General features: G+C 43.0%; 1 protein-coding gene across 2 annotated transcripts in view; it reads left to right on the plus strand.

Moving 5' to 3' along the window:
* LOC144791380 (glypican-5-like) overlaps window positions 1-24,446 on the plus strand; it is a 1,511,072-nt gene that overhangs the window by 1,308,936 nt on the left and 177,690 nt on the right. The window lies entirely within an intron of this gene.

Raw genomic sequence — 24,446 nt, forward strand, 5'->3', positions numbered from 1 at the left:
GTGCCGGTCTATTTTTGAGTGCTTCGTTAGCCATGGGGCGCATGCCGTGATGCTGCGTTCTTTCTTTCCCCCCTTTTTTCCCGATGTCCTTTCCCTTTTTCCCCCTCCCCCCCTTTTTTCTTTCCTCCCCTGGGTTGTTGTAGCGGAGGGCTCTTTGTTTTGCAATCCTATTTTCCGTTCTGTGTATCATTGTGTGTTCTCGTAGTGGTGGGTGGGCGCTAGGCAGCGGTTGCAATTGCTTATTAATGTGGGACTCACGTTCTGCCTTTGCTAAAATGTAACTGTTCTTTTTGAATTTTCCTGTGTTCTGTACTACTGCTTGCTCGCGGCCCGCCATGGCCCTCTGGACCTTAATGATTGCCATTATTCTGCTATACCCCTTCTTCTATTATAAAATCAACCTTCTCTCATCCTGCTCGTGCTGGTTGCTCTGTGGCTTTTCGCCTTTGATTCCCGTTTGGATTACTGTGGTATCCTGCTGGTGCTTCTGTCCTGATCAATGTGCTTCTATTAGTGTGGTGGCCGGCCCGATGGGTTGTAGGCCCGTATTTGTGAGCAATTTCTGCACAATAAAGGTTTTAAAAAAAAAAAAAAAAAGAAAAGGGGGTGGTGATGAACAGAGTGTCTGAATTAAGCAGACCACTCTTACCCAGTCCAAAGATCAGGGCTTGATCCATCACCGTTATTTAGCTCACTGCCCCATCCCAGCTCAGAACCTGGCTATATGCAAATTAGTCTGTCCCTGGCCCAGTGCATCATGGGAACAGGGCAGACCAAACTACCAAGCCAATTCTTCACCAGAAAGGAGACAAGATTCCAGGGACCGGTTTCTGGCATTATAGCCGTCGTCGGCCCGGCTTGCTTGAATCCTGATGGAGCAGTGAGCAAGGGACTCATGTCTGAGTATACCCTGCCACACCTATAGTGGCCAAAAACGATTCAGAAAAGGGGGTGGTGATGAACAGAGTGTCTGAATTAAGCAGACCACTCTTACCCAGTCCAAAGATCAGGGCTTGATCCATCACCGTTATTTAGCTCACTGCCCCATCCCAGCTCAGAACCTGGCTATATGCAAATTAGTCTGTCCCTGGCCCAGTGCATCATGGGAACAGGGCAGACCAAACTACCAAGCCAATTCTTCACCAGAAAGGAGACAAGATTCCGGGGACCGGTTTCTGGCATTTCAGCCGTCGTCCGCCCGGCTTGCTTGAATCCTGATGGAGCAGTGAGCAAGGGACTCATGTCTGAGTATACCCTGCCACACCTATAGTGGCCAAAAACGATTCAGAAAAGGGGGTGGTGATGAACAGAGTGTCTGAATTAAGCAGACCACTCTTACCCAGTCCAAAGATCAGGGCTTGATCCATCACCGTTATTTAGCTCACTGCCCCATCCCAGCTCAGAACCTGGCTATATGCAAATTAGTCTGTCCCTGGCCCAGTGCATCATGGGAACAGGGCAGACCAAACTACCAAGCCAATTCTTCACCAGAAAGGAGACAAGATTCCGGGGACCGGTTTCTGGCATTTCAGCCGTCGTCGGCCCGGCTTGCTTGAATCCTGATGGAGCAGTGAGCGCGGGACTCATGTCTGAGTATACCCTGCCACACCTATAGTGGCCAAAAACGATTCAGAAAAGGGGGTGGTGATGAACAGAGTGTCTGAATTAAGCAGACCACTCTTACCCAGTCCAAAGATCAGGGCTTGATCCATCACCGTTATTTAGCTCACTGTCCCATCCCAGCTCAGAACCTGGCTATATGCAAATTAGTCTGTCCCTTGCCCAGTGCATCATGGGAACAGGGCAGACCAAACTACCAAGCCAATTCTTCACCAGAAAGGAGACAAGATTCCGGGGACCGGTTTCTGGCATTTCAGCCGTCGTCGGCCCGGCTTGCTTGAATCCTGATGGAGCAGTGAGCAAGGGACTCATGTCTGAGTATACCCTGCCACACCTATAGTGGCCAAAAACGATTCAGAAAAGGGGGTGGTGATGAACAGAGTGTCTGAATTAAGCAGACCACTCTTACCCAGTCCAAAGATCAGGGCTTGATCCATCACCGTTATTTAGCTCACTGCCCCATCCCAGCTCAGAACCTGGCTATATGCAAATTAGTCTGTCCCTGGCCCAGTGCATCATGGGAACAGGGCAGACCAAACTACCAAGCCAATTCTTCACCAGAAAGGAGACAAGATTCCGGGGACCGGTTTCTGGCATTTCAGCCGTCGTCGGCCCGGCTTGCTTGAATCCTGATGGAGCAGTGAGCAAGGGACTCATGTCTGAGTATACCCTGCCACACCTATAGTGGCCAAAAACGATTCAGAAAAGGGGGTGGTGATGAACAGAGTGTCTGAATTAAGCAGACCACTCTTACCCAGTCCAAAGATCAGGGCTTGATCCATCACCGTTATTTAGCTCACTGCCCCATCCCAGCTCAGAACCTGGCTATATGCAAATTAGTCTGTCCCTGGCCCAGTGCATCATGGGAACAGGGCAGACCAAACTACCAAGCCAATTCTTCACCAGAAAGGAGACAAGATTCCGGGGACCGGTTTCTGGCATTTCAGCCGTCGTCGGCCCGGCTTGCTTGAATCCTGATGGAGCAGTGAGCAAGGGACTCATGTCTGAGTATACCCTGCCACACCTATAGTGGCCAAAAACGATTCAGAAAAGGGGGTGGTGATGAACAGAGTGTCTGAATTAAGCAGACCACTCTTACCCAGTCCAAAGATCAGGGCTTGATCCATCACCGTTATTTAGCTCACTGCCCCATCCCAGCTCAGAACCTGGCTATATGCAAATTAGTCTGTCCCTGGCCCAGTGCATCATGGGAACAGGGCAGACCAAACTACCAAGCCAATTCTTCACCAGAAAGGAGACAAGATTCCGGGGACCGGTTTCTGGAATTTCAGCCGTCGTCGGCCGGCTTGCTTGAATCCTGATGGAGCAGTGAGCAAGGGACTCATGTCTGAGTATACCCTGCCACACCTATAGAGTCCCTTGCTCATTGCACCATCAGGATTCAAGCAAGCCAGGCCGACGACGGCTGAAATGCCAGAAACCGGTCCCCGGAAGCTTGTTTCCTTCCCAGTGTAAGAATTGGCTTGGTAGTTTGGTTTGCCCTGTTCCCATCATGCACTGGGACAGGAACAGACTAATTTGCATATAGCCAGGTTCTGAACTGGGATGGTGCAGTGAGCTAAAAAACGGTGTTGGATCTAGCCCTGATCTCTTGACTGGGTGAGAGTATTCTGCTTAATTCAGAAACTCTGTCCATCACCACCCCTTGTTGTTAAATATTTTGTCCACCCTAAGCGTGGAAGGGTATACTCAGATGTGAGTCCCTTGCTCATTGCACCATCAGGATTCAAGCAAGCCGGGCCGACGACGGCTGAAATGCCAGAAACCGGTCCCCGGAAGCTTGTTTCCTTCCCAGTGTAAGAATTGGCTTGGTAGTTTGGTTTGCCCTGTTCCCATCATGCACTGGGACAGGAACAGACTAATTTGCATATAGCCAGGTTCTGAACTGGGATGGTGCAGTGAGCTAAAAAACGGTGTTGGATCTAGCCCTGATCTCTTGACTGGGTGAGAGTATTCTGCTTAATTCAGAAACTCTGTCCATCACCACCCCTTGTTGTTAAATATTTTGTCCACCCTAAGCGTGGAAGGGTATACTCAGATGTGAGTCCCTTGCTCATTGCACCATCAGGATTCAAGCAAGCTGGGCCGACGACGGCTGAAATGCCAGAAACCGGTCCCCGGAAGCTTGTTTCTTTCCCAGTGTAAGAATTGGCTTGGTAGTTTGGTTTGCCCTGTTCCCATCATGCACTGGGACAGGAACAGACTAATTTGCATATAGCCAGGTTATGAACTGGGATGGTGCACTGAGCTAAAAAACGGTGTTGGATCTAGCCCTGATCTCTTGACTGGGTGAGAGTATTCTGCTTAATTCAGAAACTCTGTCCATCACCACCCCTTGTTGTTAAATAGCCTGGCTGGGTTCAGCTGCTGATATGGTAGCCCCTATACAGGACGTTAAGGTGAGTAGGAAGCCCCTTCGGCCCCGTGGTTCAACGAGAGGCTGAGGGCTCTTAGGCAGGCCTGTCACCGTAAAGAGTGAGTGTGGTGGAAGAACTACAAGGAGCAAGAACATTTTCCTCACTAGACTAGGATTAGGGAATATAAATTAGCCCTCAGAGAGGAAAGATCTTTATACTGTACCAACAACATTGAATCACTTAAATCCTCTAAAGAGCTCTTTAAGGTGGTGCAGCAGGTCTCCACTCTCTGGAGAGCTTGAAGGTTTACAAGATTTTTGTAATCAGTTAGCTGATTTTTCCAACTCTAAATTACTAACATTTATGATGAACTTGCACTATAAAAAAAATACAAAGTGTTTGCGATTCCAAAACAGTGAGCTTCATTTAGAATCTCTTAATACTCCTACGGTCCAAGAAGCTAAATTGTTCACTGTCTTTCTTCTGCTTAACCCTGAAATTGTGGAAAGCTCCTCCTCAATACCAAGTTAGGCTCACCCCTGGAACCGTGCAGACCTGAAACATTGCACATGGTGGCTGGGACTGTCGCATACCCTCTTGCATCCTTAATGAATAAAGCTATTCCTTCTGGCTGCTTAACTCGGCTATGGAAGGAGGTGGTGGTCAGGCCTCTTCTTAACACCATCCGCGCTAAGCGTTTTCCCGCTGTGCGCTAAAGATTCGCAAAACCTGTGGTTCATGACGAGCTCAGCTCGTCATGAGCGTACGACAGGTGTACCTCATGACGAGCTGAGCTCGTCATGAGCGTCGAAGGGGTTAAAAAGCCTAGTTTTGACTTTGATTAAAGGGCACTTGCCCTTCACAGAGTCACTAAACACCTTGATTTATACGATATAAAAAGATCCTTTAGTATGGTAAGTGTTTAATTGACCGCTAGACTGAAGCGGATTGCTGTAACTACAGCACCTTGATGCCAGCCAGTTGTTGCACTTTATAAATCCTGGTCAAATCAAATCAAATTCATTTACCTGCATTACTTCATCTTCCTCTTCCTTAATTATTCTTCCCCTCCTTTCACCCCTTGTCTTTTATCCTCTTTCTTACACTGTTCCTTCTCAATTCATTTTCCCTTCCTTCATTTTCTTTCTATTTCATTCTTTATCTTTGACTTCTTTTTCCTTCTTTTCTCTTTGTTGTTTTCCTTCTCCTTTCTGGTGTTCTTTGTGTTTCCCTTCCTTGAATTCTTCTTTCTTCTGCCTTCTCCCATTCATGCTATTGCTACTTCTTTACATCTGATATTCTGTCCTTTCATTTTTCCCCCTTTCTTCCTAAAACCAACAGTTAAAGGCCAAAGGAGGCTCCTCCGCTAAGGCAGAGGAGTGTGGCCCCACTGCTCACATAGCAGTGTAAAAGAAAAAAGAAAATGATAATAATTTAAGTTATTATCATTTTATTTTTAGTATCGTCATGTATGGGTAGGGCGGGGCTTTCATGTCCTGACGTCGGGGAGGAGGAGTGGTTGCTGCACTCCAAAGTGCGAACGACGCTTTAGCTGGCCGACTTGGCCAAACCGCCATGCGCACTTTGCATGTTCTCCACGCAGGCTGCAGTACAACCTGGGTGGAGAACATGCTTAGGCTCGCTGTCCCCATCTGAGTGCCGAAGTACAGCGCTCAGACCAATCACAACACCGCATTGCCTCGTTTTGATTGACTATGGGGAGCCTGGGTGCTTCCTGTAAGATGCGCAGAGAAGACATGATCTGGGAGAGACGGAGAAGAGATGTGGTGATCATGTAAGTGATTTTTTTCCCCAAGCCCCTCCCACACCTTCTCCCGCCCCCTTCCCCCCTGTCACTGTTAAAAGCTTCATGTTGAGCTGAGTGATTCTAAAGGGTACAATTACTGCTGTCTTGCATTGCTGTTTTCTCCTTCTAACCCTTATATCAAGAAATGTTTTCAATAAGAATTTATCTCAATTTTATAATTAAATAGCACTCAATTTAAATTTAAAGAGGTATACATTTCATTTTTTGTGGCAGCTCCTCCAATTTAGGATGGATGAATACAATATTTCTCCCACATGTTACGTAGTATATTTCAGAAAATTGTTAAGAATGATCCTTTATCTGATTCTTTGCTGCAATGCATTTGTACTAAAGAACTGTCAAAGCAGAACATTTGCATTCGTTCAGAGGCTTCATGTTCTAGGAAGATCATCAGAGGTATATGTGGCAAAATGTTAGAAAACACACCAAAGTACATGCCTCAAATGTTGTTTCAGCCTCTTTTCGGGTGATTTGGGGAACAGAATTATGGGAAGTGGTTGGCCATGTAAAATGCTCTCGGTTGGACGCAAATAGAACACTAGCATACAAATCAATGCCAATCAATGTCAAGAGATGTTAGGGAAAGGTCAAGGACTGTAAATGCCTGTTCAGCATTTGTAAACAATGCTAGCCGTCGAGCAAGACACGCAGAGAGGATGAAGGAAACACATAACTGTTAACAGAAACAATCCGAATGTAAAGAAAAGGAAGGGAGTTACAAAGGAGGGTTAAATACAAATAAAAGGTCAGACCAAGGTAAAAAAAAACATTTAGACCTCCCCGAAGCAATTACACTGAAATCGATATGCAATAGTCCTAACACCTTTCCTGTTCTTATATGAGCTATATCGCACCTCTACTAAGCAAATAAATAAATTACCAGACAATGTGGTAGAGTACATAAGTGATGTGACTAAAGTGAGAGTGCTGCACTATGCAGATGGACCCCATGTTGTTCGTGAGATCAGACCACAGCATAGACCATCTTTGTAGGTGTCTCATGGCCCTGAACAGGTGGATACACCTCAAAAGCTCTGAAGCTACCCCCCTCCCCTGAACCTCTCCCCTTGCCTACTTTTCCCCTTACGTATTCTTGCTTATTGTTTATCTCGACCTTACAAGTAACTATGTTGCCATGCTCAAAGAACTGTGTAACCTTTGTAACGAAGTAACCTGTAACTATGATCTGATGCTCATGTAAAGCGCTCTAATACCTCCGGGTCTAACCAGCGCTATATAAAACCTTTCAAATAAATAAATACATAAATAAATAAATATGCGGACTGGGGTCCTCCTGTGTGACATGTCTGCATTCAACTGTGACTGGATGAGACCATCACTATTGGCAGAGTTCCAATGATCCAGTGGTTGTGATGAGAAAGTAAGGAACAGTGTTTTATTCTACACTTTTGTACAGGTGGTTAAAACAGGCTTCTTTTGTAAAATCTAGAGGCTTTGGGATTTCTGTGTTACCATCACAAAATATGCAGTCCAGACTAGACTAGTCCTCTGTCCAGTGCTTAATTTGTAAAACAATAAGTGCAAGGGCTCTCACCAGGAGGCCACTGCAGCTTGCACCTCATATTGCCCCCGCAAGGCTGCCGAGGATAGTAACAACACAACTACTAACCATCACACTCCTAAAAGTGTCACATTTCGGACTATTTCAGGCCCCCAAAGCTATAAGAATTGCTAGGCGGAAGGTAATAGTAATGTTTGATGTATATTAAATTAATAATTAACTATTGTTGTCATCTCTAAATTAGCCAGACAGCTCCCCCTTGTGGCAGACTGTCACAAGCGCTGATGTTGACAATTAAGTGCCGGTGCCGAGCACCAGATACACCCCGGCTCAAATTAAGCACTGTCTCTGTCATATAAGTACGTTCTCTTCAAGCGGTGAAGATGCCAAGCTTGCACAATGTGGCAACCGAGCCTGCAAATTCAACTCCTCAGCCACCGTGGATTTGTTTCCATCAAGCTTTTTATTTTTGGGTCATAATTGTTTATTGAATAACAAGGTAGAAACAGGTCAGTGCAATTGGTACTGAACAGTGTACAATCATTAAGAAAATAAAAAATGAAGCAGTAGATGCAATGTTGTTCTATGCCAGGGGAGGGGAAAAGGGGGGTGGTGATCAGGTAATGGGGGAATAAAGGAGAAGAAGAGAAGAGGAGGGAGGAGGTGGGGAAAGGGGGAGGGGCATGGGAAGGGGCGGGGATAAGAGGGGTACATCGCACATGGATGGTATACGACAGGGTATACATCATACAACTAGTAGGTTGTTCCCATTAACAATATATCAATATAAGAAAGAGATCTCAAGCCTCTGTTATTGCAATCGTGTGATGCTGGGCAATTATACATCATTGACAATCATCGCAGCAAAACTGTCTGGCGTGGGCGCGCAGAAGCTCCTGGTAGGAAGATCCTGGGCCAGGATAATCAGTGGGGATGTTGGGCAACACTGATCTTGGGTCTACCGGGAGCTACGTGCATCGGTCACTGACAGCAGTTGGAAAGTCATGATCCACTATTGTCTGGTGAAGCTGAGTTCCATCGAGCTTTTAACCCCGTCCATGCTGATGACAGCCGCGGTCCGTCATGCATCACGGTAGGCGTGTGCTGATGATGGCTGGGGGCCGTCATGAACCCGCCCACTCATTAAAACGGCCGCACAGGCACAGAATCGTGGCCGCCCCCAAGGGGTTAAAGAGGACTGATTCCGATTCAGGGCATTGTACACAACCTACAACCTGTTTCTAGTTAAGTCCCAAGTTTACACCTAGTGGCAGTGATGAGTGATCATTCTCATTCCAAGCAACTCAACTGAGAAATTTTCCTTCATTTGGCACAAAAATCTTAAGTTATCGCCTTAACTGATGTATTTGTAAAGATATTCTGTATAGGTGCAGGTAGACGAACTTCTGGCTACGCGTAAGGACCAACATATCTCTGTTTCGACACAGGCAGAGGAGCGGTCTTGAAATCATGAATTCTAAAAGCAAAAAGAGAACCAGTAATACTGCCCTAAAGAACCGTATTGGGGAATCCTTATATTGTTTGGGAATCAGGGAAAAATGTACATTTAGTTTGAAAGAGAATGATTTTTGCACCAGTGGCTGCCCCAATGACTTAAGCCTTTTACTGATGTCTTTTATTTTGTTTTATAAACATAGAGAAAGGAACTTTGGCAAAACCAATGAGTCCAAATGTGCAATAAGACAGCATAGACAACACTTCAAGCACACATAAAGGCCATATATATAGCCATACATGCAAACATCAGAGGCACAGGTGCACACATTCACAAAATATACAAACATGCATTCTTGCTCACACAGACATATACGTACACGGGCATCACCAAATATAATTTAATTTTGTGGTGCATCCTTTACAAATAAAGTATAGGAAAAAAAAGTAAATCAAAGTGTGGATAATAGGTCAGCCCTCAAATACAGTTGTAATGCAGGGGCTGTTAAGAATAAAAATATAAGAAAATGCTGAACATTTAGCAAGGGGTGGGCGGAACTCGCGGAATTCCACAGAGTTACATAAAACCTCTGCAAGATTCCATGGAGTCCCGCCAATGGGTGGAAAATACACACATCACACTGCTTGCAGTTGAATTTAGTGTGGGTAGCGCGAGCAGCACAGAAATTCAGAGCGAATGGCATCATGTGGTGCGAAAGGGCATGCAGCCATTTGAGTAGATTTCGCTTCCTCGAGTAGAAAATCTACTTGAGCAGCAGCAAATCTATGCAAGAAGCAGCCCTCTGATCGCAACCGCCTGCATTTAAAAATCACCATGGGGGTGCCAATTCTCTCTTGTGTTTGCCAACTTGCATTTCTGGAGCCTTGCAGTTCCTCCACGTGGCGATTTGGCAGAATTTGGCTGGGACTCTGCATTACAAGAGTGACAAAGAGTCACCTAATTCCACTAATTCCATAGGTGGAATCAAGCATTCCGCCCACCCCAGCATTGAAGACATACGACATCGTCAATGGTGGATGAAAGTTGGAAAAAAGATAAAATGGCAGCAAATTAAAAACACGCCTATAGTTCGTTCGTTATAACTATTTTTTTCAGAAGTGGTTTAGTCTTTAATATTGGCGCTCTCCCTAATTTCAGTTCTTCGGCTGCTAAGACAACTCAATAGATGAATGCAGTGCACCTCATCCAGAGATACATGTGTTGCTTGCACATGACAGGTGTGTGCCTGGCAGGATATAATCAGGCCCGGACTGGCCATTGCGGGCACCGGGCAATCCCCTGGTGCGCCGCTCGGGTGGGGGCCGGTTTTGAGCCCCTGGGGGCCGATTTTGTTACAGGACCTTTTTTGCAGCACAGTGCAAAATCGGCCCTGTAACAAAATCGGACAAAAACCGGCCCCGCCAAAGAGCTCGGTGTCTGGCCGGGAACTTTGCCAGGGCCAGTTTTGGTTCTCAGTCCGGCCCTGGATACAATGGCGAGGCAGATTAGTGCCAACATCTATTAAACAGAGCACTGTGCATCGCTGTGGTGGCACCATGCCAATGCAAAACATCACAGCAACAGAACATTTCGAATGACTTGCTGTGAAACTGAACCCAGAGGGTATCTTGCTACTGCATAATGCAGTTGTGAATAACACAGTTGCTTTGGCCTAACATGAGTCTGCAGGACCTGAGACTTCCATTTCCCCATCATCGGATGAATCTCCTGGATAGAAATAAATTACACACTTCATCTGACAGAGTGTTGCCATGGCCTCCAAATGAAAGTTTGACTGATCTAGATGGATTGCATTTTCCTTTGTCTGCTACTGCTGAATTTGTTAAGTATGATGCCTTAAAAGTGCTTAAGTGAGACATTTTCAATAGTCTGCGTCAGATGTAAAAATATTGTGAATACAACATTCATAACCGCTGAGTAGAGCTGTATTTTCAAAAGTTAAAGTGTGAGTAACTACTTAATTATATACTAAACAACGCATCACAGAGTCAACATGAAAAGTGTAAAGAACTGTGGAGGCATATTATCAACAACTAGCGATATTTATTGCTAAATCAGCTTAGCGAAATATTTTTTAATCACCGCCCATCGCCGGATTTTAACGCAGAGATAATGTGCTATTAGCAACGATTATCTCCAAAGCGATAAAATATCCAGCGATAGCGGCGAAATGCGTGAATATCGCTGCATTATCGCTAATAAGGACTTAGCCTGAATATCCACCTCCCATTGGATATACAGGCTAAGAACTGGTCTGAGCAGGCGTTAGTTTTCAGCGATATTCGTGCCTAGCACGAATTTTTTTGTCGCTACGCCTGCGTTGATAATAGGCAATAGTGATGTTAGCGACTGCTTTCAGTCGCTAACAGGTTGGATATGCCCACTTTGCACATCATTAGTGATAAAAATCGCTGACATGCAAAGCGGGCCCCAAACCGCTCGCTATCACCTAAAAGCTGTCGCTAAATGATGTTAGCGACAGCTTGCTAATAGGGCGATGAAATTATCGCCGCTTTGTGGACGAAAACGGCCGCAAAAGAGGCGATAATTTCATATCGTCTGCCTTGGTAATATGCCCCTGTGTCTCATAGACAGCACCTTACGTCAAGAAAAAAAGCTTTTAACGCGTCCCTTTCCTTGCAACAGAGGCTTCCTTGAAGAGATTATGTTTTCCCAAATGAGTAAACAGCTGCACAACACAAAGAAAACACCCAAAAAAGTTTACTTCATCCTGACTTACTACTCTTGCGCACTAATGAAATTACCACTTTTCTAAGTCTGACAGCACATTTCCTGTATGAAAGTCATGATCCACTATTGTCTGATGTATGAGAGTTATTGGTGGCACAACAACCAATGGTTGACGGTACTAAGCTAAGCGCATGGCCGGACTGGCTTTTAGACCTTCTGGCATTTCCCCAGTGGGCTGGAGCCCTTGATGGCCGGTTTTAAAAGCTCAGGGCTTCTCCTGGTGTCTCTGCCACTTTATCCAACTCACCAAGGTTAATTGCAGCAAGCGTTGTGGGAGTGGGTGGGAATAGAGGAAACGAGTTGGAAAGAAAGAGATCAGAGAGTGAGAAAAGTGAGAAAGGAGAGGGGTTCGAGTAAAAAAATTCTCTTATTAGGATATTTTCTACACGCATGTATCCTAATCATGTATAGAAAATACAAAATTGCGTTATTTCAAGTAGTATTAGGAATTTTGCAAATATAAGCTACACACATTTTGTTAGTGTAATTGAAATATCACCAAGGCCTAAATTTGAGTGAGATTGCTCCAGATTTGGTAGCCAGGCCGATGCTGAAATTCCGGCCAAACCTCATTTCAACCTGCCTCCTGTAATTCCAGCCACACAAGGCGAAGTCAAGGTTTAATTATAAGTCATCCAAACAAATACCAGTTTCTGAGCATGTGGCTGTTCACTCTTGTTGGAAATTTAATTTCTATAAAATGATCCTTTCTTCAATGGACTAAAAACAGTTAAAGTGACATCCAGAGGAAAGTGGATCATCCCAATACCCGCTAATGACTGAATTGATGTGATTTTCATACTGTAAGCTAATACTGATCTTTCACTGCTCCAAAATGTGTATTATGATGGAACTGTTTTTCTTTCAATAAAAAGATGTTTTAAAAAAAAAAGGGACATCCAGAGGAGAGAAAAACACGTTTCTCCTTGCCAAGTTCTGTGTCACCACAATAAGCATTCTGAAATGTTGCTCTGTTTGATGACGTCTGCTTGGGTTCTAAGATGTATTGAGACTTCATTCACTAGATGGGCCAATTACAGAAAATTGCTTTCAAAGGCAGCACGGTTGCAGCAAGATCAATTCATTCTAAATTGTATTAAATGAATCAGTCTCAAATAACACTACTTACAATATTGGTGGCATCATCATAGTTATTCCTGGTGTATTCATGAGTGTCAAAATTGGAGTGGTACTCATAAGCATGGTAGGATAGCTCATGGTTGCTCTTAGGTGTCAAACACAAGGAGATGATGGACGGAGCACTGAAACTTTTCAGACACTCACCCCCAGTCACTCTTAGGTGTCACACAGAGGGATATAGTTGAGGGGTATCATCCATTTACATTTGAGAGACACAGTGATTCATGAATATGTGCAGGGCACTACATTTTGTCCAGCCTGCATAGCATGCTTCATCCTCTTCCATTGGAAAAACTTTTCTGGGAGAAGCTAACATCCTAAACAGAATCTTGGAGTCCTTGCTCCTTAGAAAGACCAATATTGAATGTTTCTAGGCATGTAAAGCTGTTATACTTGACCTTTATTAGGACGGCACTTCACAAAGAACTGCCTTAATGCATTCTTCTCCACTTGTCAAGAGCCTCCTCCATGTGGAGAGAGACTGGACAGGCAAGACTTCTCTCACCTATGCTGGTTGGGTTACATTTGGACCCTTTCCTGCTGCAACTGCTAACGGATACAGACAAAATTCCTAATTCAGTAATTTGGACACTACTAGGTCAGTTGAATTTGAAGATGTTATTGCAGACTTTCGCCCAAAGCTGAAACGCCGTCCATGCAATTATTAATATGGCCAATAATAAGGGTATAATCTCATTTGCAGTAAACCCATATTCTTGCAGCAAAAGAGAAAATGGGGTTAGATATGCTTTGTGATTAAGGGCCTGATTTACAATTTGGGGGTTGGCCCATCCTCTGCCAGGGTGATGAAAAATGTACTCTGTTTCCCTGGCGGAGGTGCCGACAGCCAAATTTTGAAGTGTCTGTTGCCATGTCAGACATTTCAAGCATTGACAGGAACTACTGTCCACGCGGTTCTCGCCAGTGCATTGTAACTTTGCTGGAAGGCTCCGTCAAACACGATGGCTCTGTACTGCAAGTTACAATTTTGTTTTATTTTCAATAAGAAAATCCATTAGCTGGACAAAACAATGCTCCCCTCGCCATAGTAGTTTTTTCTCCAATGGCACGAGGAGCATTGAGAACTTTTCAATACCCCTTACCACTAGCTTTTTCCTGGTGGTGATGGGCATTGAAAAATATCTATGTGTCTGCCCATCTAAATTGGTTGGGGGGACATATAGCCAAATCTCTGATGGCCCTTACTCCGTGGGATCATTGGAAAAGTTTGACCGCGGCAGAGATGGTCAGTCTCTGCCGCGGTAGTCTCTGCTATCGTCTAACTATGGTCCACCAGAGTTAAAATCAGAAGGGCAACCATTATGTTGGCAAGAAGGAAACTCCATCACCAATGCAACACAGTTCCCCTTCCACCAACATTTAAATTGGCCCCTAAATGTGGAGTACCTTGGAGAAAATGTATCTATTGTTCACAATGAGGTGTGTTCTCCTAATCTGGAGACCAATATGTCTCGTATTCTTTTTCACAAACCGAAGCAGAATTGATATAGTTAAAATGATGATCCGTCCTTTAAGATTTATTGTGAACAAGATGCTTAAATGGGAGACATGCTTAAAAAATAGAAATCAATTTCATCTGCTTTTTTGTGCGTATCACTGTTGAAAATGTTAGAAAAGATGGCTCTGGCGTTTCTGTAATGGACTTTTTCCTTCTGATCCTTAAAATGACGCATATCTAAGGTTAGTTGGTTCATGTCTAGTAGTCAAGTAGTCAATAGATTTTTGTTTTGTTTTCCAAGTGATCTCACTCATTCACAAATATTATATGATCCAACTTTGGTCATGGTTTTGCCCTTGAAGTAAGGAAAATATAGAATTCAAGTGCTCTGGAATTATAACAAAGGAGGGTTCATGAAAAAATGCTGCGTCAGGGAGGTTCTAGAAGAGCTGTAGAGGTTTTCTTATACTGCATGCTTTTCCAAATGCTGGTTTAAAATCTGAAAACCGCCCACACAGCTCCAGCATAATCTCATAAAGCAACTTTCAGACTTGGATCAACAATGTGGTGACGGTCAGCAGCTAGGTCCTGGATCATCAATCCAAGATGCCCCTAAAAGTGGTGCATAGCCAGAATTCAGAAGTTATTGCAATGTATTTGTTTTAAACGCATTATTATTGCTAATATTTTTATACTCTCTAGTGTTCTAGTCAGCTGTAATTTGTGAGTTCTGCTGCATTACATTTTTTGCTTGCAACGTTGGGTTATCTCTTCCCTCTCACTTCCTGGGTACCCCAAGCAGATACCTTCCAAGCTCAAACTTTCTGCATAGGGTTGCATTATGCAGAGCTCTATTCTCCATTGAGGAATACCAACATCTAGAAGACTGCCACAAAGGAAGCACGTAAAAGGTCAATAAGATTTACTCAGTTACTGGGGCTTTCAGCCATGGAAATCAGTCATTAGTATGCTCAGGAACTTCAACTAAAACACAGGTCAACCTCCATGGTGTGCACACTTTCTGAAAAGCCCTTCCATTACTGTAAAAGTCAGTGCTTAATTTTTGAAAGGATAAGTGCCGAGCCCCATAGTTTTGCTCAGAAGCCTGCAGCCTGTGCTATTGAAGGTCGGGGTGCTAAATATCAAGGGCCTCATTTATGAGGCCTTGCGTCAGTTTTGCGCTTCCGATGCGTCATTTTTTGTGACGCATCGGTGGCGTAAAACATGCCTCCTGTTGCGCACTATTTACAAAGTGACGCATCTAAGCAGATGCGTCACTTTGTAAACCCCTGCGCTACATTATACCTGCGTAAGGTATATGTATGCAGAGGGGGCGTTCCCCCGCAAAAAGCCTAGTAATAGTGACGCAGTGAAATCTATGAGATTTCACTGTGTCACTTTTAGGAGGCTGTTGCGTCAAAATCTTGCGCCTGCCTCACAGCAGGCCTAAGACTGACGCAAGCCCTTTCACATGGGGCTTTTCCCATGTGAAAGGACACATTGCTGGAGTTGCGTCACTTTTTTGACACACCCCAGCAATGCGTGACTTTTGCGCTTACAGATACGTCAGAAATACTGACGTATCTGTAACTCCCTGCGACATGATGCGTCATACTGTAAATATGACGCATCAATCATGTCGCAAGGAGTGCGCACTGAGAAGTGACGCATCGCTGCTTTCATGCAGCGATGCGTCATTTCTCATAAATGAGGCCCCAAGACTGGCCCATCATGATTTGACCTCATGCCCTTTTTACTTTTTAAGCAGACACTACCTGCCTCTTTGTCTTATTCTTGTGGGTTCATTTTCATCCCTGCTTTCTCCCGTTGTCACTGTTCTTCCGTCTTTATCTACCCCTCCTCTCCTCTTTTTGTGTTTTTCTCTCCCTTGCTCTGTGTCAATGTCTGATGAGAAAAAGTAAGTGATGAGAGAGTGAGGAGGAAGGAAGCAGGGCTGGGTCTGTACATTCTTGCCAGGGTTGCTTTAGGTTCCTAGTTCGGCCCCATCTCACTTCTGTAGAATGGAGCAAAGAATCATGAGATTTACATCCTCTTCAGACAATAAAGTTTATATTTGTTCAGTCTGTCTGACAGCAATAATACTTGTTCAGACTCACAAAGCCTAGAAATAATTCATCTGACATTAAATAAAATCCACAACAATTTTTTTTTTTACCAGAAATGAAAACGAAGAAACCTGGATCGATATTTTGCTTTTGGCACACAAGTTGATTTCTTATAGCTTCTGTATTCCTTGATTAATGACACGTGGTCTGGGTGTATTTTGCTGTGAGCTTATGACCAATCAGAGCCACAAACACCTCATATACATGCATTTCCTGGCACAGGACATTAAACATAGATCACTGGCTCACTTCTTTTCCCTTTGTTTCCCCACCAATCTTTAATTACTCCATTCAAACAGGAAACTTAACCACTTTATTTATTTGAAAAGTTTTATAAAGTGTGATCATGACCCGTCAGGGTATAAGAGTGCGGTACATAGAGCAGACAGGATAGGCAGGTAAAGGTGTTTAACGTTCAAGTTTTCTGAGATGAGAGAAGATGGTCTGCTATCCTTAGCAGGGAGGGAAGCTGAAATACGGTTTCCATTAAGGTTAGTACAGTGCTATTCAGAAGAACCTGAACTTAAAGCTGGTGCGGGATTGGCACTGTGATAGTTGATATTATAGTTCATCGGTGGTAGAGCTGTGGCTGAAGGTGTCAGATCAGTGCCCTGGACGGGGTAGAGCATCCCTGAGGAGATAGTTTGATGCTTTCAGGTGACATTGTACTGATGAGATCTTGTAGTATGGTGCTGGGGTAGTTGATTGGTGTTGGGTAAGTGTTCAAATTTTAATAATCCAGCTTGTAACCCCTTTAGCAACCTTCCTTTTCTGTCCTGTGAAGCAAAATGACTCCAGAAGTCTAAGCTTCCCATGTGAGTTATTCAGTAAAGCAAGGGAGAAGCCAGAAAAATAAAATACCCCTCACTTTTGAAGATATCGCCCTCCATAACTGAGCTAAACATGAGATCATTGCCCTTGGATTGTACAGTGTTAATTGTTTCCCCAATTTTACTTTTCTTCTCTTTTCTCCTTTTCATCTTCCTTGCCTTCTTTGTATTTTTGTTATTTTCTTCCTTCTTTTTACACTCTAATTCAGTTTGCCACTCGCTTATATTTTCTATGCACTTTTTGTGTTTTGTCTTTCTCTAAACAATCGCACCCTTTCACACGCACACCACACCTGTGTCACTCTATCTTTTTTCTTGTAGTGTTTTTTATTAGCTTGTGTTTTTGTCCAGATTCAAGTTAAGAAGGGTTATTAAGAATTATTTTATCTGTCCACTGACAACCCCCACTGAAGATGGTATAGTGGGTGACACTCTACACCATTGCAGCAGAGATCACATTTTGCCCAGACTGGAAGAATTCACAGGATATCCAAAAGCATCCTGCAGCACAGGTATGCCAAAGGATCAGAGATTGTAATGCATTGCAGGCCATAAATCAATGTTGCATTAAAACGAATGGGCTGACCCAGTATCCCGCAGAACCTGGGAAGTCAAAGAGGTGGCTAGCCTGAGATGAATAAGGAACTAATTTGTTCAGAATCAAATACCCTACAGAACCAATTGTTGCTCATACCGATTGGCCAGTGTTGGTCTTCCTCTAGAAATGCACTCTTGAAAATGGTGACTCAACCTAGTGAATAGGAAATGAAGACTCTTTTACCTTGTTTTGATTGTGCAATATATTGTGTGACCATTCCTGTAATTTATCAGGTTCCTTTATGAGTTAGCTTACCACACAGGACAGCTTGTTGAAATCAAATCTCACCATCATCTGTTTCCTCATAACAATCCCTATTGTTTAGCTGCTTGCTACAGACTCTCTGAAGAATCCAGCATGGGGTTGGTCTCCCTGAAGGGAACTACTACTGTTACCCTTATGCGGTGCCCTTGCAGTTAGGGCAAATAATCTAATCACTCAAGAGGCTAAGTCTAAGTTTAGCATCCGTTGACTATTGTTAATCTGTAAATATAGTCACCCGCAATATCTTACTTTGGCATTGGGAGTGCACCATGTATCAAATACATGTATTTGAGGTGTTTGTGGCTGTGCCTGAGTCTTACTTAATGTGATCCGTTCAGTGGAGAAAAGTTCTCCACACTATGCACTTCAGTGCATTATAAGCAGGACTTCATCCAGAGGCCAGAATGTTTGGGTCCTCATCAACTTACTTCAAACACTTAGTGGTCCAACTATAGCGTGTCCAACATGGGACAACTCTGCTGTTGGGTCAGTCTTACTGCTTCATAAATGGGACCCGAGCCAGAGGCAGCGCCACTAAGTTTTTCGTCAACTTGCTCCAGAATGTATTTAGTTTAGTTCCATGGACTAAACTTCCACCACAACACCAATGAAAATACTTATTTTGGGTTGACTGACCACGAAGGGTTTCTCCTGCTCACGGTTCATTCCATAGTAACTAGTACCATACTACTGAGGCTGATGTTAATTAAAATCCCAAATTCCCACTGACTGCTACACCCTCGTCAATCAATTTGAGAATCGCCTATCCCATTTCATGCTTTAAGGCCTGTTGATATAATTTGACTCATTTTCTTTTTCTATACTTTAGCAAACATTATTGGTTATATTTACAACTATATATCTTTATTTGATCTATATTTCATATTTCATGAAAGATGAATTTTGATCCTGGTAAGCAATCAACAGCAAAAGCTCTTTAAGGTCATTACTAATTGATCCATACAACATCATTCAGGATTCATATATCTGATTCACTAAACCGTTGTCTTGAAAAGATCTCATGTTCATGAAGAATAAAAAATTTAAAATACCCCACTGTACGGGTGAATCTGGGAGAAAATAAAGTGCTGGGAAAACAGGTTGCAGTGAACTGTGGAAAAAGACAGGGTAGAAAGGGGGTATTGGGAGGATTTCAGGTATAGTGGAGGATCCAGACGAATGGAAAGGGTCAACATTTTCCAATATAGATTCTGCCATAATTTTATGAACTTCCTTAGTTAAAAACAATACACAAGATTATGTAGTTGTAGAGTTTTAATTATGTATGTATATACCTATATATTTTCCTTTTGTGTATAGCGATCTTCTCTTTAAATCACAGACTATAAGAATAGTAGTGCTGACATTCATAATCCATATTACGAGAATGAACTTGGAGCACCTCACTTCTATTTTAATGATTTCTGTACTGATCACTTTGGCTTATTTTGGAACTAATTGAAGAGTCATAAATCAATTGCAATAGAACAAAAATGTTGAAAGAAGTCAAAGTACGCCCTCCAGCATATTTTTCAAGTCAATGCTGTCTTCTGGTTCTCGATGACCAACAAAAGGATATGGTCGTGGAAGGGTCAGTCTATTGCAGATTTTCAGGACTTTCAGGAAATTTTATTTTATTCATTTATTTACTTATTGATCAGTAATAAGATGCGCATGCATTTACACACAATTGCTTCAAAGCGCAAGGGGGAGTTAGGTGGTTCATGATAGTGTGTACCAAAGGGAATTGAAGCAGGCCGCGAAAGGACAGTTAGTTTAACGAATGATTCTCAAGCTTTTTCTTGAAGTTGAGTAGGCCATGAGAGATGAAAGGAGGGAGTTCCACCATGTTGTACCAAAACACATGACTGCAGCTCTCCCAATTACCACGCGTGTGAATAGACTTCCTGATAGCTGTTTTGCATTAATGCGGCTTCTTCAGAAAATGTTGCTATTCCTTCCTTCTCAATTTCGTCCTTTGGTAATCAAATTCTCTATTTTGAGTCACGTGGATAATTTAAAGTCTTTGTTCTTATGTGCTCCGTATTATTTGACAGAACATCTTGACCGCATGTAAGCTGTGGCTGTTCAGTTGGCACTATCTTGTCCTGGTCATTCCTCTTCCTCTGACGCTCTTAATATCTTGCACTTGCTACATTGAAAAACAGGGTGAAGTTTAAGTCCTTACTCGTGGTGCACAAAGCTATTCATCAGATGGGACCCCGTTTTCTTCAAAGAAAATTCTCCACTATACGCCTAACCGCATACTGCGACCTACAAGTTCCAACCTTTGTACTTTTCCTCAGTTTAGAAGGATGTGGCTAAGCTGATGTTCTTTTTCGGAGAGCAGCAATTGCAACACGGGGATTACCCCGCACTACCATTACAACGCGGGGATTACAACAAAAGTCGTTACAACGACTTTCGCTGGAGGGCGCTGTTGGATAGGGAATAGTTTATTTTTCTATCCAACACCTTCCCTACTGTCAACTTGGGCTGGAGTTGAAATAGAAAATTAAACTATTCCACTATCCAGCACCCTCCAGCGAAAGTCGTTGTAACGACTTTCGTTGTAATCCCCGCGTTGTAATGGCATGCGGGGTAAATGCAAGCGTTGTAATGACATACAACCTCCTTTTTCGGTTCAAACAGTCCAGTTATGGAACTCTCTCCCTCTGACCTTGTGATCCATTAATAATTTAATGGTTTTTGAGAAAGCTGCAAAGACCTGGTTATGTACCCTCTAAGTTGTGATCTTTTGCTTTTTTTATCTCTTCTTTTGGGTAGTATTTCCAGTTTCATCCAATACGTTTCCAAGGCTCCAGGACACCTTTAGTGCTAACAGTACGCTTTACAAGTAGAAAAATAATAATAATTATCATTATTGTAATAATAACACGAGAAGCTTCAGCCACCATGTTTCTTTGAGAAGTGTTTCATTACCTGAGGTTCCTAGTGTTATTTGTACACTCACCTTGGGCTTGAAGTACAAAGGGTCTTTCTTCCCAAGTGTTTTGTGCGTAGCGCACCACTGTTTAAATGTAATATGTGCTTCCATAGAGCGACAGTGTAGCACCTTTAATGGCCCCTACTGGGGCCCCAAATGGTGCCAAGCTGAATATAAGCCTTTCTGCGCTTTGTAATATGATTTGGGGCATTTCAAGCTCAGCGTAATAGGTGAACCATGGGAAAGGGAACTGGCAAACCTTAGTAAAATGGCTGCTCTGTTCAGGGATGCTTTGGGATGGGAAGGTAGGAATGGTGTGAAATGTCACAGCAGTGGATGGCAACTGAGCCATTTTTAGTTCATATGAACTTTAAAGGCTAGGTTGTCATCACCCCAGACTCCTACATTTCAGGACACCAACACTGAATGAACCTGGATGCCAAATGACAGGTATTTCAAATGGCAAATCTGCTGGTTTGGAAGATGTGGACACTTTTGATCAGTGAGAGCGAGTTTGTTTGATTCTATCCCCAGCATGTCTTGCTTCGAGACATCCAGTGACAGGCGAAGATGCTAAATCTGGACTGGCCTGGCGCAATAAAGTCTTTCAAGGATACTGGCGTCTACAACTCGCTCTTATTGGTACGCATACATTCAACTGGAAATGATTTGAGCCAGCGGCCTTCAATATGCCATCAGAGTAGGAGACGACTCCTGAAACCTAAGGCGGTCTAGTTTTGAAACTTTTAATAACCTCACTCATGCCATTAAAAATGACACCTGTCATATCATAAACATATACAGTATTCAGTTAGATCCGTTGTCACTGGCGTAGGTACTTTTTTTATGGGACACATAACACAAATCTGTGTCTATTAAAAATTACACCATAAGGGCTCAATGGATCAGAAGCTGGAGGTATTCTCTCCGTCACTACATGAGCACAGGAAACTCAAATTATGTGGGTGATATGTCCTGTATTTTCCTCACAGGCCTGCCACACGTGACTTGTGGTTATACTCTCATTTTAAAAAAGCGATTTGGTAGCTTAAATGTTGTTGCCTCCTAATGCCATGTGATAGAGATTTGTGGCATATTGACGGTGAATGTGTTTGTTTCTGTTTACTGGCCCATTTATGCAATGAAAGTGGTTTGTGTTCAACAAATCGTCTGTTTTTAGTAGTGGTGATACCATGTTTTAGCAGTATTCATAGAAACGTTGGGATATGGGGTTCAGTTAGAAGTCAATTACATTCACAAAAGAAAAGCAGTAGAAAGTAATCAATCAACACCAGTTGAGCCTTTTGTTGAATCAAGTGGTGCCCTTGATAAAGACAGTTGGATTTTGCTGAAAATGCATAATCGTGAGTGGGGCATACAAATTAAAGAAGAGTGTCCAGTTGTTAATGCAACAAGTTGCCGCTATGGGTCACAAGTTAGTTGGAACGCAATGACAGCCGCTGTAGAGATGTCATTGGACGGCTCATCCATTCGAAGATTGAGTCTCCCGTTACTGCAAATGGCATTCGATCTGTTCCAACTAACAACATTCCAAGCGTTCTCTCCATTGGAGCATGGATAAAACAATGTGTTTGATTACTGTGATTGCACAAAGCGCAGTTGCTTCAAAAGACATATCTCGGCATATTTGATATCGCTGCCTTGTTTTCAATTTACGGAAATTACATCATCCCAGTGAAATGCAGATTCTAACCAATGTGAAGAAGTTAATATAGTGTGTAATGAAGTATGTTTAGGTGACATTTGTAACTGTTAAATTTTTTGTGGAGCACTACATACACCTGAAAAACCATCTTGGAGAACTTTCAGGAGGAAGGAGTGGAGATCAAATAGAATGCATTTAACTAACATAACAGAGAAGTATAAAGATGACAATTGACATGGTCTTCCAAAATATAGTGTTGATGCTTGTGTGGGACGACCCTATGAAGCATCAGTTGTAGCTGAGACCAGGTGGTCCCAACACATCAGGTTGTTGGAGAAGAAAACACATTTTAAGCCCTGGAAGAGAACATCATGAACAGTAAAAATCAGGCCAACTAATTAGCAGAAAATCACTGAATGGCCTTAGGCATCTGACCAGCCGGATCTGATCAGTCATATTATATGTTTAAAAAATGTACAATAGAAATATACATAATAGTAACATGCTACTATGAAGGGTTCCAGTGGCATTTTATGGAGCAATACCACATAGATTTTTGAAATGTACACAGATGAGATACAAATGCACTTCCAATTTAACAACTGACCTGACAACACAATAACACTGTTGACCTGAATGATGTACGCGCTCTTTGTGATGATAAAGAGTTTTCTTTGCATGAATGGAACCAAAATCCAGATCCTAGCAATGCTTTCTTGAGGGAATGGTGGTTGGGTGAAAGCTCTTCTCAAGCCACTCTGCCACTTCCAAAGTGTACGTACAGGTGAAGGAGAGATGTGGAATACAGTGACTGGTTGCTTAAAATTGAATCAGTTTTTTTTCCTGTTAGACACCATCATTCTATAAATGGCAAAGCCTAACACGAATAAAGTTACCCCCATTGGCTAGGAGAATGCTAGGGGTACATAAAAGACATTTCATTTTTTTGTGTCTGAAGAAAAGCCCCCCCTCTGGGGGTTTGTCTTCAGAAAATAAAATAAATCACTAACATCGCTGCCACGCCTATGCACTTTCATGTTGCGCATGATAGGTGGCGGAATGCACTTGCCATGTTGCGTTGGTGATGAAGCTGCATTGATGCCTGTAATTGAATAATGTAAATTAAGAAATTGTTGCACATGTGATTGTCTTTACCATGCCTGAAGTGAAATCGACTCCTCTGCTTGAGTGGGTTTATTCAAGCATCATCTGGTGTCCATTATTGCCTTTGTGGGTGATAGCCTCTGCCTGCTAATTGGTTTTATCCTGCACGAATGATGCAAGTGTGCACTTGTCATGTCGCTGCAGTCACGTAGGCCCCTTTGTCAGCTCGGGGGCTCTCTTTCAAGTAAAACAAATTTCAGAGGTCAGCCCATATGCTGGTCTTAAGTTTGCAACTATGTAGGTTGCTTCAGCCATACTATGAAGGTGGTGAAATGGATAAGGACTTTTCACAAAAGTAATCGATCCAGTAGTCTCATGAGCCCACCCCTCTAATATCCAGAATTAAGTGCTGCATGTCCATATTCTCCCGCCAAAACTAAACTGTGTTATGTGAATCTTAATATTCAAATACAATTACATGAAACTCCCCAAAGGATAAAGCGATCATCTGGACACTGCCTATATACTAATTATGTGTCCTAATTTATGATCATCATTTCGTAGATTATTTTGCTCACAGACCCGTACTCATAGTATCATGCTAGGTAAAAATGCATTAATTGCTTCTGGCATTCAGAAGAAAATGAGCCGATTTACTTACCTCTCTGTCTCTTCAGTCTCGCGTTCCGCTGTCTTTATTCCTCTCGCTATGTATCTCCTCTCCTAGTCTCCTGTC

This window comes from Lissotriton helveticus, chromosome 11, assembly GCF_964261635.1.
Source record: "Lissotriton helveticus chromosome 11, aLisHel1.1, whole genome shotgun sequence".
NCBI lineage: Eukaryota > Metazoa > Chordata > Amphibia > Caudata > Salamandridae > Lissotriton > Lissotriton helveticus.